The following is a 10,949-nucleotide window of genomic DNA, read 5'->3' on the forward strand; positions in this document are numbered from 1 at the left end:
ATCCTATAATTTCACAAAATCTACAAATACTCTATAAAATTTCTCGTTGTATATATGTGATTATTTTTCCCACCCAAATTTCAGCCAATAGAATTGCACCATTTGTTGATATTTTGTATAGCCTACCTCGAATATCAGCGATAATTTTTTGAATATTTTGGTAAACAAACGACACTTAACCAAATAAACCTCTTTTCATGTCATGGCACAATTCTCTTGGCCGAAATTTGGATAGGAAAAATAATCCCCTGAATACCACTCGAGCTTCAAAATTATAGAATATTTCCCTCTAGGTTCCCTGCATACAAATGAAGTCGTCAAGTTTTTCAGGAAAAATCACTCGTGCTTCGCACTCGTGATTTTTTAGCCTGAAAAACTTGACTCCTTCATTTGTTTGCAACGAATCTATCGGGAAATATTCGATAATTTTGAACCACTTGTGGTATTATATGTGATTATTTTTCCCACCCAAATTTCAGCCAATAGAATTGCACCATTTGTTGATATTTTGTATAGCCTACCTCGAATATCAGCGATTATTTTTCCCATCCAAATCTTGGCCAATAGGATTGCACCATTCGACGTTATTTTGTATAGTCAACACGGTATTTCAGCGGATATTCTTGGAAATTTCACTGGAAATTTTGCATGTTGATATATATAAAAAAAAACAAATGTTGAAGTAACCCTCAATTGTATCTGACAGATTAATGGCAATTCGTTGAAAATTATGTCTCATGGTGCAATTCTATCGGCCAAGATTTGGATGCAAAAAATAATCCCCCGAATACCACTCGAACTTCGAAATTATCTGATATTTCCCTCAAGGTTCCCTACAAACAAATAAGCTCGTCAAGTTTTCCAGAAAAATCACTCGCGCTTCGCGCTCGTGATTTTCAAACTGGAAAACTTGACACGTTCATTTGTTTGCAACGAACCTATCGGGAAATATCCGATAATTTCGGAGCTCTTGTGGTATTACATGCGAAAACTTAACCAAAAATTTAAAACAATAGGCGCACGATTAAGAAAAAATTTGAATGATTCAGTATAAGATCATGAAAAGAGAGAAAATATTGGTAATAACTCCTCAATCTAAAAATAGTAGAGTCCAAAAATTATTCTTCCTGCCCTGAGGGAAATTCCTAATAAAAATTCTGGTAGTAGGAGGAGAAAAGAATTCCAGTGTTGGCATTGGAAATTGTATAGGCTTAAACGTGATTCTTTCTCGAGCAATTTCCCCTCAGTTTTGCCAGTTAATGAGGGAAATATTGGGCTCTGCGCACAAACAGATACCTGAAGGCAGTTCCGATGATCTGGAGAAAGGTCGTTCGGTGGTTATTGACGGGAAGGATATCGACACTGTCAATACCCTCATAAATTTCAGCGTCAGCTAATGGAAGTTTCTTGTTTAACCAGGGGATGCAATTGACGCCTTTAGTGTTTCTTCTATTGAATTATAATCACTGGTATTTCAGAACGGCGAGTGATGTTTCAATTTGGGAAATTCAGTAAACTTCTGGTTCATTGCGTATTTCGTCTAGAAAATCATTAAGGAGGTATTGCCGATATGTTTTCATCTTTCAAACTTTTTTACAAATTGCTGAGTAATGTCATTTGAGTGATTATTTTTTTCATCCCAATTTCAACCAATTAAATGGTGGTATTTCCCGTCACGTGATACAAGTAAAACGGTTTTATACTTCGGATATTTTTCGAATATTTCCCTGTTTGTTGCTGAGCAATGAAAATATCCGATAAACAATTTGTACGCGTTTCAAACCCCAAAGCTGTCATTAGAAAAAATCAAATTCAAAGACTTTACCTCGACATGAGCAGATTTGAAGGAGGAGAATCCTTGGACATTATTGCTCAAAGAATTAAAAAAAATGTTCCTAATAATAGTAGGTGAAGACAAAAGCCACAATTTGGAAACAATTCTCTGCATTTTGTGCAGACAGAAAATATATGCTAGAAGCCACAACTACCAGTGAAAAACCATACCATATGACGTGAAATGCCACACATTTTATTGCTTGAAATTAGATTGAAATAAATAATCCAGTCAAATAGCCCCCACCTTCAAAATTAATCGGATATTTCCCTCCACTTTCCCTGCGTAGCACCGAAATTGCTCAGTAATAGTTGATAGAATTTACTATTCAATCCGTCATTTTACATCGATTATGAATAATTTATAAAGTTTTATTAACGGTCTTTTGCGAATATCTTCAGTAATATTTATTTGCCACATTATTTTTAGATATTAACATCCCGCACATAGTCCACTAAGAAAATTTCCAAAAAATTTTGTAAGAAAATTTCAAGGAATTTGACATTATATCAAATAGTAGATAAGAGTTGAGGCTAATTTTGGGCCTAAATTTAATGCGATCGGTCAATTCGTTATTGAGAAATCGTAATTTGTTTATATTTCGTTTTTCGGAAATACCTCCACAACTAACTCAGGTGGCCAGTGTTTCTTTCTTCTTCGTGACTGAATCTATTGGCATCAATCAACAATTGATAAGTGAACCCTGAACGAAATTGTAACTATTGTCGCTTTCTCGATTTTGAAAAAAAATTATTCGTTCTCTCAACTGCGAAAAATCGAGCAATTAACGTAGAATTCGAACCAGATCTTTCCTTTCACTACTACAACGGGTGATATTGAAAATGAGCTTAACTGAACTATTAATTTCGGAGGCATTCAATTTTTAGTGGAATATCTCAAAATTGACCGGATGGAATTCGGTTTTTTATACAAAAAATTTTCCTCTAGTTTGTTAACGACCACTGAAAAACCTTCTGAGTGAATGTTATTATTTTTATTTAATGTATATTTATTAATTTCTCATAAATAAACAAATTTTCATGATATTGGCTGCATTTTTATGCTCGACCTGTACATTTTTCCACTTTTACCGTAAAAACACGGCGTAAACGGCTCTCACCACTAATTTAATTTATTTGAACAAAGAATCTCCAGAAGAAATTTAAAAATTTGGCTGCATTTTTATACTTCGCCTGAACATTATTAAGCAACAAGTAGTAAAATTGAGAATTGAGAAGTGTTTATTAAAGTTCACATTTTCACGTGGTTTTTAAAATTGTTCCATAAATTTACGACAGTAAAAAGTGTAAATTTCCGTGGGATTGAATGCCGATGGAGTGGAAATTTTTCTCCTTTATTCAAGGTACTTTTTATCAACTTTTTTTCTCAATGTCTATAACTTGTGCTTCGGAATGTTGAATGTATTCTTATGACGGTCATTGGAGGTTGAAATTGCATTCGCGTGGCAGTCGCGTGGCCAACAGATACAAATAGCTCGGCCGAGGGTTTTACACCAATGAGGTAAAAGCATCGGGTAATGCAACATGTTATGTTCATGTCATGTGTTGAATCGTTGGAGATTCACGGGAGCGAGACGGCACGCGACGATATATCAAACAATTGTTAGGGGTTGAATTGGTAATAAAAAATTTTATTCTATTTCAGTTGAGCAGTGACATTCTTTATTAAATTCTCCATCCGCCTACATTTTTATTATTTAATGAGTATCATTTCTCGCACAACTTTTTAATTTACTGGAAACAAAAATCAAATTATTCTGTTATAAATTATTTTTTTGTAATTAATTTTCAGTACAAATATTGTTGGACTGAATAGGAAAATTATCAATAGAAAATTTTATTTATTGACAAATAAAAATAATTGTTTTCGTATGCAATAAACGATAAACTAAACTTCATTTTTTAATCTCAACCAAAGACAATTTATTTTCGAGTTCCATTGGGAAATTCTGGGTAAAGTATTTATACAATTTCAATAGATAAGATATAGTTTAGTTAAATGAAATAAACTCGATTGCAAGTGAATTAATATTAAAAAAAAAAATACAGACGACTTCTCTCAATTCGAACGAAAACTCCTTTAATTAAAAATCAAATTGTTGCATTTATGAATATCAATAAAAATTGAAAAATTTATTTGCGTTAACTGCGTGCTCACGGAATGCATTGAATGATAAGATAAAAATAACCGCAAATAAGAATGATTAATTTCTCCACTTTGACACAAACTGCAAAGAATTCAAAAGCCATTGGGCACTGACTAACGGTCCCATCCCAAGTAACTGTCAGTGCACAGCGTGCATTCAGTCATTTATATATTTCATCCTAAGAGTTTGATGTACCATATAGCGTGTCAAGTACTCCCGCAATACTTGGTGGCACTATCGTGAAAATTGACGGTCTGTCATCAAAAGAAATAGTTCAATATAACTTATGCGGCAGAAACTGTTGCAGAGACTGGATAAAATATCGTTTGCCAGGACATGTATTAGATTTTAATTGGAAGCCACGTTAATAAATGAATAGGCGTTTAAGTAAGAGCAATTGAATGATATTTTACTAAGATGTGTTCACACTTCGAGAGCAGTCGCCGAACTAGCAAACCATCTCGAAGGGTCGGTATCATGGTTTCTTTCTTTCCATAAATAGACATTTGTTTAAATTATTTAATAAACATTCATTAGAGTTATCGTCGTAAGACCACACAGGCAGCCTCTCCAAGAAATAATGGCCTCATAGTACAATAAATATACACTTATATAGCTCTGTAATATGATCGTATTGTTTTTGCTCTTTTCAATACCATGCAACACAACAAAATTGGTAAATGTGACAGATTTTAAATATACAAAAGAAATATACAGATACCTAAAGGACTGTTAATTATGTAAATAGCTTAATGTACGGGTTTCAGCACTCTAAAAGAAAAAATAAATAAATAACATACGCGAAAGTTCAGTAATTTCGAAGCGACAAAAGGTCCGATCCAAATCACGGAAAATCTAATAAAAAGTACAGAAGGCTCCGTAAAAATTACGAAGCTCGTTGCGTCACATTTACCATACGTTCCATATTTCTTATTGGACCCCATTGTAATTTTTACTTTGGTTCTCACTCCAGCATGAAGGAGCTTCGATGTCATTTTTACTGAATATTTCTCTCCGTGTGTCGGTGGAAAATCATTGACTATTCAGTGCCGGTGAAGCTCCCCTAATCGGGGAGATTTCGGTCAAGTGTGAGAGGTGGATTTACATTTTGACCGTTGGAATAGCCCGGCCACCCCTCGCATACCGAGATATCACAATATCTCCCGCCAAAAAACTCGCGCTCACCGAGAAATACACAGAGCGTGACGTGTCTTATGGGGAGAGAGTGTCCCGTGTCTTCACGATTTTCAAAGTCGCATTCCCCATTTTATTTCATTGTTCGTTTATGTCTATCAAGTAATATACAATTTTTGACTAAAAATTTCGATAAAACGTCGATTTAATTTAATTTAATTTAGCAAGTTCAAGTAGATATTATATAGAATTATCTCAAAATTAATCTTCAAAATTACGAGTTTTCCAGCACCTACGCACAAACATGGTAAAAAAATATTTCTTTCACATTTGATAACATTCTCGATAATTTGCAATTGAAATTGGAGAACCGAAAAATCCGGTAAACACTTCACCGTCAGGAGTTTCCCCACATTTTCATGTTCCCAAAATTCTCCTAAAAAATATTTCTCAAGGAAAAGAACAATAAAAACGAAACTCTCCATTTCCGAACCCCTCCATATATTTTCAATAAACGAAACATGTGATTAGCGCTCGATGAAAGGTCTCCCCCTCCCTCTCCGCTATGATTCGATTATAAAAAGTTTACTGATCCATAACTAATGGATCGTAAATTGGGTCCGTCTCGTTTCCCCCTCAATGTGATCGATATCCGATGAGTGGTGATCACGATCGACACGGCCCATTCATTACTCGATTTTCAATAAGTAAAGAATATTTAGTCACCTCAAAATCCACCCCCTCCCTCGCCCCCCCCCCCCAGTTCGGCTAAAACTCTTGATTTCTCCATAAAAATGATGATAAACTGAGTGTACGCATCGCGAGTGCGTTACGGTCTCGTGCCCAGGGGCATAATCAGGCCAATTAATCAGTCGGCTGTCTTCACACATTGGTGGGTCCACCTTGCTCCCCCAGACAAACGAACAACATTTCCTGAAAATTACCAGCGCCATCGGCGGCTATTCGCTTCATATAAAGAATATCATCTACATATTTTCGTTATTATTACAGAATAAACAGAGAAGCAACACCGCTCCCGGAGGCACGTGCCCCGAGTGGATGAAAAGGGCAGGATCGAGAATTTAATGGTCGCCATCAAATGCCTGAGTAATAAATATAACGGTGCACATACACATGCGCTCTTCTATTTTCAGGACAACGCGATATTTTCAGGTTCAGGTATTTTTCATTACAACCGGGCGGAGGGAAATATTCAGTAGTAATACCCCAAGACGCAACGAAACTCTCGGGAAATATCCGATTAATTTTGAAGGTCGAGGGGTATTTGGCTGGATTATTTTTTTCATTCCAATTGCAAACAATTAAATGTGTGGCATTTCACGTCATATAGTATGGTTTTTCACTCGTAGTTGTGGCTTCTCCAGCGTATATTTTCTGTCTGCACAAAATGCAGAGAATTGTTTCCAAATTGTGGCTTTTGTCTTCACTGTATTATTAGGAACATTATTTTTAATTTTTTGATCAATAATCTCCAAGGATTCTCCTCCAAATCTACTCATGTCTAGGTAAAGTCTTTGAACTTGATTTTTTGTAATGACAGTTTTGGGGTTTGAAACGCGTACAAATTGTTTATCGGATATTTTCATTGCTTAGCAACAAACAGGGAAATATCCGAAGTAAAACTCTCTTACTTGTACCACGTGATGGGAAATGCCACCATTTGATTGGTTGAAATTGGGATGAAAAAAATAATCACATATAATACCACAAGTGGTTCAAAATTATCGAATATTTCCCGATAGATTCGTTGCAAACAAATGAAGGAGTCAAGTTTTTCAGGCTAAAAAATCACGAGTGCGAAGCACGAGTGATTTTTCCTGAAAAACTTGACGACTTCATTTGTATGCAGGGAACCTAGAGGGAAATATTCTATAATTTTGAAGCTCGAGTGGTATTCAGGGGATTATTTTTCCTATCCAAATTTCGGCCAAGAGAATTGTGCCATGACATGAAAAGAGGTTTATTTGGTTAAGTGTCGTTTGTTTACCAAAATATTCAAAAAATTATCGCTGATATTCGAGGTAGGCTATACAAAATATCAACAAATGGTGCAATTCTATTGGCTGAAATTTGGGTGGGAAAAATAATCAGTAAAAATTACCCAGCTTAAGTTCACTCATCGGTTACAAAAGTAATTGTAATTATAAAATAATATAAAATAATCTAAAATAATACAATATGAGAAAATTTATATGAGGATATCACAATTTCCCTGGGAGAATTTAGATATAAATTGGAGAACGCTGAAAAAAAGTCCGAAACACCTCCGTAAAATTTTTCCGATACAAAAATTTACTAGTTCAATATGAAATTGTTTTCTTAGTCCCAAATTTTCACGGAAAAATATTCAATTTAATAATAAAAAATATATATACCGAGAACACTTGCCCCACATTTTCATGTTCCCCAAATTCTCGTAAAGAATATTTCTCAAAGAAAAGAACAATAAAAACGAAATTCACTATTTCCGAACCCCTCCATATATTTTCGATAAACGAAACATGTGATTAACGCACGATGAAAGGTCTCCCCCAATGATTCGAGCAATTTCCTAATGTCGCTCCGAAATTAGGGAAAAGAAACGTAATTTTTGTTGAATATGTCTCTCTGGATGGAGAAAAAAAACGAAAAAAAAAAAAAATTGGACCGAAAAATTTAAAGCCCTATCATCAATAATCAGTAACAGTTATTGAGTAATTATTTTGCGTACAGAATTACCGCAAGCCAAATACTCAGGCAATTATAACTATCGTTATCGATATACCGATATCTTTACTGATGATAATTGGACATTTGATTTTAAAATCATTTAACATTTTAATTTTAAAAATATTGGGAATGAATATTGAATATGGACCCAATCGAATATAGATTAGGAGTTCGAATCCTGGTCTGAACTACTCACTAAAAGTATATCGACATTAGCATCCTTTCTCTTCTTCCCTCATTCAAAATCGTATCCGCCAATTTCCTATGACGTCAGCAGATGTGGAAAGCCATACAAAATTTCCCGTCTCACACGTGACAGACTCTGCGATGCCCAAAATTACCAAAACAAAAAATGGATAAAATTTCCTAATTGCAAAATTTTGTATTTTACTAAATAAATAATCTAACTAGAATATTAGAATGTAAAAAATTGAAATATCAAACATCGAACCTGAATATTTCCTATTCCACAAAAACTCTATTTCAAACAGATTAATTTTCCATGAAAAAATGATGAAGTTCAATTAACCTCGAGCACTTGATGAATAATTATGAATAACACCCATTAACTTTTGAATTATCATTCACCATCGACTATTCACCCGGAGTCTCTCTTTATCCAACTTGTTCAATGATAATTCTGATGACGGGGCAGGTGTCTGCATGAAAAGCAAGATGAAGGGAAGGTGGATACTCTCAATAAGACATGTGCTTAGCTATCCTTTCTAATCTAAAAAATCATGTTTGCATTAATGTGGGGTAAAATGTTGAGGATAGGAGGTATGTCACAGCCCATCATAACGTGGATGTGCAGAGAATACACGGATTAACGATTCGTGAGGCTCCTGGTGAGCTTCGTCATGCTTGCAAACTATGTATCTATCCCTCGGTGTAATGGGTTTATCTTGTGGGACTATTGATTTAACTCGCGGTGATAGGTTCAAACGGATATGCAGGTTATTCATTGGCTATTATTTTTGTTGTCTGAATGATCAATATAATCAAGGGGATGAGATCACTATTTCAAGTGAATTGAGAATATCTGTGCAGCACTTGGACTACTTTTTTTTCACTAGTGTAATAATTTTTAACGTTTGTACTCGAGCATCAGAATTTTCATTTGAGTTCCACTGGTGATGTTTTTTCATCGTTCTACAAGGAACAGACCTCCTTAGTCGAGCTAACAATTTGTTTCTTTGTATTTGAAAATTGGGACAGTGCCATAGGATGTGGTCAAAATCTTGAAATTCTAGCTGCTCCGCCTAAGCAGCCCGGATCGTTTATAATTCCAAATGTGGTGATGCTCCTGGATGCTAGGGCTTTGCTTAAATACGATTGACCCTAACAATAGACTCCCTGGATAATTTACATTACTTGTACCAGAGGTGTGGAGATTGTCAAAATTATAATTCAAAGTATTTGGCGCCTCTTTTTCTTATGGTTCGTTGCTTGTACTAAAATCAATTCATCTGTGTGGAAATGATTTCAGTAATCTGTGTAGGGAATGGGGAATTCATCCGAGGAATCGTCTACCGGGTGCCCCGCTAACTCGTCAGTCGTTTTATTTCCCTCAATCTTTCGATGTGAAGGAATCCACAGGGATTTTATCTCGGTTCCATTAGAGGAATTTTGTGTTAGATTCCAATATTTTTCTTTTATTTTGGTAATGTACGGCTTGGACTGAACAGTCTGTTTGGGGGAATTGAGAGACTAAAGTACTGAGAGAGTCTCACATGATGACATACTACTGTCCTGACACATCACTAATTACTTTCATTGCTAGCAGTAGTGAGATACATCCTGCATGATAATTATAGATGTGAAGGTGTGCAGTTTAGTGGTGGTTAATATTTCACTTATTGGATTATGAATGGTGAGTAATTAAATAATATCAAACGATTTGGCTAGAAACTTTAATTCTTTATTATCGCATGCAGAAGGTATATCTTTCTCCTATGATGTCTCCAGAGCAACTAATCCTTAGTGACCAAAGTCTTGACACTCTGGACCCATTCAACAAAAGGCCCTTGTACTCTCATTTCTATGTTTTCCTTCTCTCTTTTTGTTTATTAAAAGTATGGTAAACATTTCGGCACTGTTCTGAGAAAAACTATAAAATACCGACATGGACTAAATAGAGCTATAGACAGACGGTTAATTTTCATCCCCACATACCATGCACTCTCAATATCACGTTATTCACTTCCCACTGTAAAATAAAAATTTTCCAAATTACTAGGTTTTCATTAGTATTAATCATATCAGTATTCTTCCTATGATTATTGAACATCTTTTAAGAATATAAGAAAATGAAACATTGACTTGTGTAAATAATTAACGAATAATTGTTTAAATAAGACGCTATAAAAAGCAGATTATTTCCCGTTACAAAAGAACATGGGCAATTCTTTCGAGCCTCATCCATCTTGACCTCAACCAAACGACCTCATCGAAACAATGAGGCACGCCTTTTCCACCCGCAGTAGGTGAGAAAAATGTTCCAAATCGTGGAAAAAAGCAATGAACCCACCTGAACGATTTTTCGCCGCAAATATTCGGCCTTTTGGGGCAGAACTTGAATAACCTGTAATTAAAGCACCTTGGGTGTGACTGCAATAGACCGAGCAATAAATTTTTCCCCTGTCTGTAGCTTTATCTTACGATTCTAGCCGCAGACCAATTGATCTCTGTCAAGTTACAAATTTGATTTAGCGAATGTGTGAAAACAAAAGCGTGTGCCACCACCAGCAGAAAATCCCCGAACTCCAAAACCGGTTTCCGTTCAAACAACAATTCATTTCATTTGAAAAGTTTTTCGAACTTGTAAGTGGGGTAAAATTGACACTTTTGATATTTCATAACAAAAAAAACTGATAATACTATTGTTATAATTGGAGGATATTTGAAATTTCAAAGCTCAATACAGTGGAGGAATTGTTAAAATATTTTTTCAAAATTATTTCATCTTTTTCATTGCGTATTAAATTTTTAATATAATGGAATAATTAATTTCCCTCCGCGGAAAATACAATTTTCAATGGCAAGTTGAAATTTAATCTTGAGTGCTGAATATTGAGGGAGGAA

This window comes from Diachasmimorpha longicaudata, chromosome 5, assembly GCF_034640455.1.
Source record: "Diachasmimorpha longicaudata isolate KC_UGA_2023 chromosome 5, iyDiaLong2, whole genome shotgun sequence".
Lineage (NCBI taxonomy): Eukaryota > Metazoa > Arthropoda > Insecta > Hymenoptera > Braconidae > Diachasmimorpha > Diachasmimorpha longicaudata.